General features: G+C 44.6%; 1 protein-coding gene and 1 long non-coding RNA gene across 11 annotated transcripts in view; one reads left to right on the top strand and one right to left on the bottom strand.

The window, feature by feature from the left end:
- Positions 1-213: 213 nt before the first annotated feature.
- LOC140530919 (uncharacterized) overlaps positions 214-6000 on the bottom strand; it is a 949813-nt gene continuing 944026 nt past the window's right edge. The window contains exons 13-15 of one of the 4 annotated variants that reach the window (XR_011976162.1): positions 2712-2808; positions 2275-2490; positions 214-882 (exon numbers count right to left, since the gene is read on the bottom strand). This is a non-coding gene — a long non-coding RNA (uncharacterized lncRNA). The remainder of the gene's footprint in view (positions 883-2274; positions 2491-2711; positions 2809-6000) is intronic. The other 3 variants (XR_011976163.1, XR_011976160.1, XR_011976161.1) reach the window with 3 other exon arrangements.
- Positions 5849-6000, top strand: part of LOC140530913 (A-kinase anchor protein 9-like) — a 78576-nt gene continuing 78424 nt past the window's right edge. For all 7 annotated transcript variants that reach the window (XR_011976141.1, XR_011976144.1, XR_011976143.1 and 4 more), the window contains exon 1: positions 5849-5938. The gene's annotated coding sequence lies outside the window, so the exon portion shown is untranslated. The remainder of the gene's footprint in view (positions 5939-6000) is intronic.

Genomic DNA, 6000 nt, shown 5'->3' with positions numbered 1-6000 from the left:
CCCTTCAACACCTCCCCTTGGGAGTCATTCAGGTAAATGACCACTTGGAGGGGAACACTTGTGACCTTGAGGTCACATGTGGCCCTGTAGATCCTCAAGTACAGCTCTTTGACTGAATCCAAACTTCACAGAACAAATCCCCTTAATAAAACGATTTGTTCTGTGAAACTTGGACTCAGTCAAAAAGCCACACTTAGGAACCTAGAAGGCCACATGTGACCTCAAGGTCACAGGTTCCCCACCCCTAATTTGGGGAATCAATAAACATTTATCAGCTGTTGACTCTGCGCCAGTCACTGTTCTAAGAGTAGAAGGTTCAAAAAAAGATTAAAAAAAATCTCTGCTCTCAAAGTCACAGTATGTTTACAGGGAATTTCTTAGACCACTCTTTGTCAGTTCTATCAACGAAATGATATTGTTTGGGTTATAGGTACAGGTTGCACTAAAAGGCCTCTGAAGTCTCTCCCAGCTCTGGGAGTCTGTCATTCTAGGACTTAAATTTATGAGAACTGAATGATACAGAGAGGGTGATCATAATGACTCAGAAGAAAAATAAACAAATAATGTGATTTATAATGCTGTATATACTTAGCATACAGTTCCATATCCAAAGGGATGTGTGATTTCACTGGTAAGGGAGCTCCATCAATGCAGACTGACCCATATCAAAACCCTTCATGTCTCAGTAGCTAGTTTCATGAATTGTTGTGATAAAATAATGTACTTGATGGCTTACCTTTGAATAAGAAACCTCTTTCAGACTCACCTGACGTGGTTTTCTGCTAACAGGTGGTTGCCAGGTCATGCTCTAAGCCTTTCCACTTTGTCAGGCCTTGCAGAACTTGTTTCCCACTGCCACATTCTTTGAGAATCCGAGGCTTCCTGCATGTCATGAGAGGGACTTTATTGGAGTAGGCTCTGTATACTCAAGACAGCATGGTATAGTGGATAGACAGCTAGCCTTGAAATCAAGAAGACCCGGATTCAAGTACCATGTTTATCTCACATTTGTTGTGTGACTCTGGATAAGTCACTTCTCACTTTCCCATGAAACTCTCTAAGACTTTAATTGTCTAGGAATCTTCTAAAAGGATGATATCATTGGTGAAAAAAATTGTTTTAACTTTATAAAGGATTTTCAAATTTGTTATTAAGATTTTAAAGATATTTTAAAGATTTATTAAAGATACTGAGGTGATCTTGAAGACATTTGTATGTAATTTATTTTATAAACAATAAGCTGGCATTATCCAACTAAAGATATAATACACAACAAGTAGGTTCCTTTTTAAAGTGCCTTTAGAAATTTTATTGTTAAAAACAAACAATAATAGCTAATATTTATGTGGCACTGGAAGGTTGCAGAATACTATATGTGCTGTTTCACTTGATCCTCATAACGACTCCTGCCTTGCAAGATAAACACTATTATTAGTTCCTGTTTACCTCAGTTTCCTCATCCGTAAAATGAGCTGGAGAAGGCAATGGCAAACCACTCTGGCATCTCTGCCAAGAAAACCCCAAGTGGGCCCACAAAGCATCAGGCATGACTGAAAAACAACTGAATGATAATTTAAAAAATCCAAGGTTGAAAATGGATAAGGGACTTGCTCAGGGTCACACAGCCAGCATGAGGCTGGAACAGGATTTGAACCCAGGTCTTTCTGATTCCAAGCTTAGCTCTCTGTCCATTATGCCACATGACTTTAAACAAAAAACTAATTTTGCTGAGAATAAGATCCAGTGCACCCCATCTTCATTAATGTCAGATCAGGTTGATACTGAAGGAAGCATAAATCTATTAAGACATTAAGTTAATTTTTAAAAGCTTTTCACAATTTAAACAGAGAATTACCAAAAAGTAACATCATATAGTTGGAACCTAGCACACAAGTAATTTTCATTTCAAAAACATTTCCAGAGTGAGATGGAAAGAACACAGAACTGGAAGTCAAGAGGTCTGGATTCTGGACTTTTAGCAATGTAACTATAATCTTTCTGGGTCAGTTTCCTCATCTGTAAAAGGAGAAAGTTGGATCAGATGATCTTTGAGGTTCCTCTGAATTATAAAGGTCTACCATTCTACTCCTTGCATGTCACATGCCCCTGAACTGGTAAGTTTCAAACATGGAACAAAAAAATAAATAAACAATTTGAAACTAAAGATCAAAAAACCCCTCCCAGGTTAGGCCTGTTTTTGCAGCATGAAGAGATCTGACTGGTTTACTCCCTTAATAAAAAAGAATTAAAAAATTTTTAAAAAACCCACCTTACCCATGTTCAAGTCAAGAGGCTGAGGTTGGAGCGTAGAGCTGCTGACACACTTACACGCTCGGTTTTGAAACACATGTATCACAATCAGGGCTCTTGCTTGTTCCTTTGTTTGATTTCATCTGCATTTCTTGGACCCCTCCTTTTCCAGACTGCTGACCTTTCATGCGCCCTCCTAGGATGTCTCAGACTACCAGACCTTCAGCACAAGACAGGGTCCTTCAAGGTAACATTTGAGACCCCTCTCACTTTTTATATGACATTTCTCTGAGGCTGAAGGTATTGTTCAGCCCAGGAATACATACATACATAAATATGTATGTATATACATATATACATGTGCATTACATATATATATATATTGTGTTTGTGTGTGTATGTGAGGGTGGGGAGGAAAGGAGAATGGTAGTAGGAGGGAACTGGAAGATGGGGAGAATTACATTAGAGGAGGGATGAGGTGAAAGGTTTGTCCAGGAGGTTGAGTTCAACTGGTCTTCATTGACTATTTGCTATTTGCATGACAATACCATAGGGATCCTGGGGGAAAAACACAGAGATGAGTAAAACTCCTGTTTCAATCCTTAAAAAGCTTACATTTTTATTAGAAACTGGTTTAGTTGGTTTCTGTTCCACTCAGAAGACCTTAGGGCTTAACCTAGTTATGAAACTGAGGCTTGTAGTATAGGGACCTTTCTGAATCTCAGCATAAAGGAGGAGCATAAGGGTGTGCCCACAGGGGACTGAGTTCCTTTCATTCACCCAGTTTCTTCATGGGTAAAATGCAGGAATTTTTAAGGTCCTTTCCAGGACCTTAGGTCAACCCTTAGTTCACCCCCTTCACTACTAAAATCTTCAGAGACACTCTCCTTTCCCAGGGGAGTAAGGGCATGGCAAAGAGCTGGCTGGAGGTTCCTTTCTCCCCCAGGTGAAAGAGCAGGGAGATTTATAGTCAGAGAATGATAACATTTAGTAAGCATTTCCTACGTGCAAAGCACTGTTCAGAATTCTGGGAACCAAAAGATAAAAGCAAGACAGACGTTCCTATATCTCAGGAACTCAAATTCTACTAGGGCAAATTTAACACATGCACAGGTAAGAATATACAAAGCAGGGAATAAAGAAATGGGGTAAGAGAACAGCCACATAAAGTGGTACAGGATAACTGTGAGGTGATAGCTGGGGAGAATGAGAGGGAGCTTAAGAAGGAGGTTGTATTCATCCTTCATTGCTGAAGAAGACCATGCCATCAGAGAAATAATGACATGACTTGCACTTGACTTTGTTTTGAGTGAGGGAAGGCTATGCAAGGTCACCAGCCTCACTTCTCCTCCAGAGCCATCTGAATCCAGTGACCTGATATTCATCAGGATGACTGGAGATGACCCAGGATGCACTGAGAGATCTTGGCCAGCATCTATGCAAGTACTCACTCAGGAAATGCCCACTCATTGAATAGACCTGTTTAAGAAGTAGTCAGGGCATGGCCCCTTCAATGAGGTCAAGAAAAAGAAAGACATCAGGCTGGGTGAGAAACACTCTTAAGCAAGGATGGAGGAAAAGAAGTTGAGAAAGGAATGCATCCCAGTCATAGAAGTCAGACTGTGCTGGGAGAGGCTTTCCAGACGAATCAGACTCATCTCAGACTTTTGGAACATCTTTTTCTTAAAGTCTCAGCTAAGCTGCCACCCTATACCTGACATCTCCCCCATTCTTCTGACCCCCAGATGTTACTGTGCCCTCTTGCTTCAAATTACTTCCAAATCTACCACCCCTAATTGGCTCCTCAACTGTCTTTGAGCTCTCCTTTGCCTCCTTTCCCTTCTACCTTGCCTTAGTTACCTAAGGACATGTGGAAGAGGAACTCTGGGTGTAATGGAAAGATTCAGAACCAGAGAACCGAGATTTCAATCTCACTTCTGCAACCTGTGTAACCTTGGACAGGTCAGCTAGCCCAAGCTTCAGTTTCCTTATCCATAAAATGAAGAGGATGGCCTATATGGCCTCAAAAATTGAGATTTTAATTACTGATGTTGCACTGCCTGCTGTATTTATAGATACAGATATATATATATATATATATATCTCTTTCTCTGTATATATATATGTACATTTATATGCATATATATATACATATACTGCTAATATTTATATAGTCCCTACTATGTGTCAGGCACTGTCTTAAGCACTTACCATCATTATCTCATTTGATCCTCACAACAACCCTGGAAGGGAAGTGCTATTACTATCTCCATATAAGATAAGTTGTTTTGAAAGCTGAAGGAGAAGTTTGGGATCATTTCTTACAGGGGTTCTTAATCTGGGGTCCATGAAATTGTTTTATTTTAATTAACTATTTCAGTATGTAAGTGGGAATTCAATATAATAAGTATTTCAATTCTACTGGTTTCCTTTGTAATCCTATACATTTTATTGTATGCATTTAAAAACAGCATTTCGAGAAGGGATCCATAGGCTTCAGCAGCCAGTCACAGGAGATTACGACACAAAAAAGTCCAACCCCCTTCATTTTAGAAGGGAGGGAACTGAGGTCCTGAAAGTTCAAGGGATTTACGTTAAAGGGATTTCTTAAATCCAGGACGTTAGAATTTAGAAGCCTAGAAAGGCCAACCTTCCTTCTCGTTACAGATCGGGGAGCCCGAGGCTCGCGGATGCCACCTCGGGGGCCCGAGGCTCGCGGATGCCAGGGGTTAGAACCCAGAGGCTCCGTTCCCGAGGCCCAGAGCTGTGTCTTGACCTCCACACTGGCTCTCCAAGGTCTCCAAGCCCAAATCCAGGGCTGTCTCCACGGGTCCATCCTTGGGCCCAAGTTTGAATAAAGCCACCCAATACGGGCGCTTCAGGGCCAGAACGTAATCCTGCTCTCCAAGCAGAGAGTGAGCACACTTTAAACCACTAGGCAGTATTCCTGGGTTCGAATCCTGCCTCTCCCTGCTCCTCATTGCCTGCGGGGACTTCTGCTGGCCTCAGTTTCCCCATCCGTGAGATGGGGGAGGTGGTTGCAGGGCCCTTTTCCATGCTGTTGATCATCCTCCCATTTTCGGTTGGTCCACAATGGTTTGCCCGGAGTATCTCCCCCTGGAGCACCCGGGCTGACCTGCCATTTGGGCGCACCCCCTCCCCGCCCCCCAGCGCGTAGCCCAAGGCCAGACGCCACGTGGTGTGCCCTTCATCTAGGCTGCTTGGCTTGACCTAGCTGCCAGGTAGGCTGGTCTCCATCCCCCGAGGCCCGGGAAGGCGGGAGTGGGGGGGCGGGGAGAGGGCCCGGCACGCGGCGGGGGGCCTGGGGGGTGGGGCCTGGAACGCGGCGGGGGGCTCAGGGGGCGGGGCTCTCGGCGCACCTGCCCGAACCCTTGTCCACGGCGACTGCGCGAACGTTCTCCTGCCCCTTCTCCCGCCCTCCGCCTCAGTGTTTCCGTGGAGACGAGGATGGCGGCTACGCCGGACGCGGTCCTCCCGTGAGCCGGCGTGGAGAGTTGGCGCGGGGCCGGTGGCCGAGCACTGCGGTGCCCAGTCCCGGCCCACCGAGACGTCAGTCTCAATCAGACCTTTCCCTTCTCTTTCCCTCCCTCCCTGTCCCTCTTCCTTCCCAGCGCAAGCCATGGAGGACGAGGAGCGGCAGAAGAAGCTGATCCGCGGCAAGGCTTTGGTAAGCCTGGCCCTTCCCGGGGAGGGCGGGGAGGTGGAAGCCCGGGGCGAGAGCGGGGCTGG

The sequence above is a fragment of the Notamacropus eugenii genome, chromosome 3, assembly GCF_028372415.1.
Source record: "Notamacropus eugenii isolate mMacEug1 chromosome 3, mMacEug1.pri_v2, whole genome shotgun sequence".
In the NCBI taxonomy this organism is placed as follows: Eukaryota; Metazoa; Chordata; class Mammalia; order Diprotodontia; family Macropodidae; genus Notamacropus; species Notamacropus eugenii.
The sequence above is the reverse complement of the archived record's forward strand: the minus strand, read 5'-3'. Positions and strand labels throughout refer to the sequence as shown.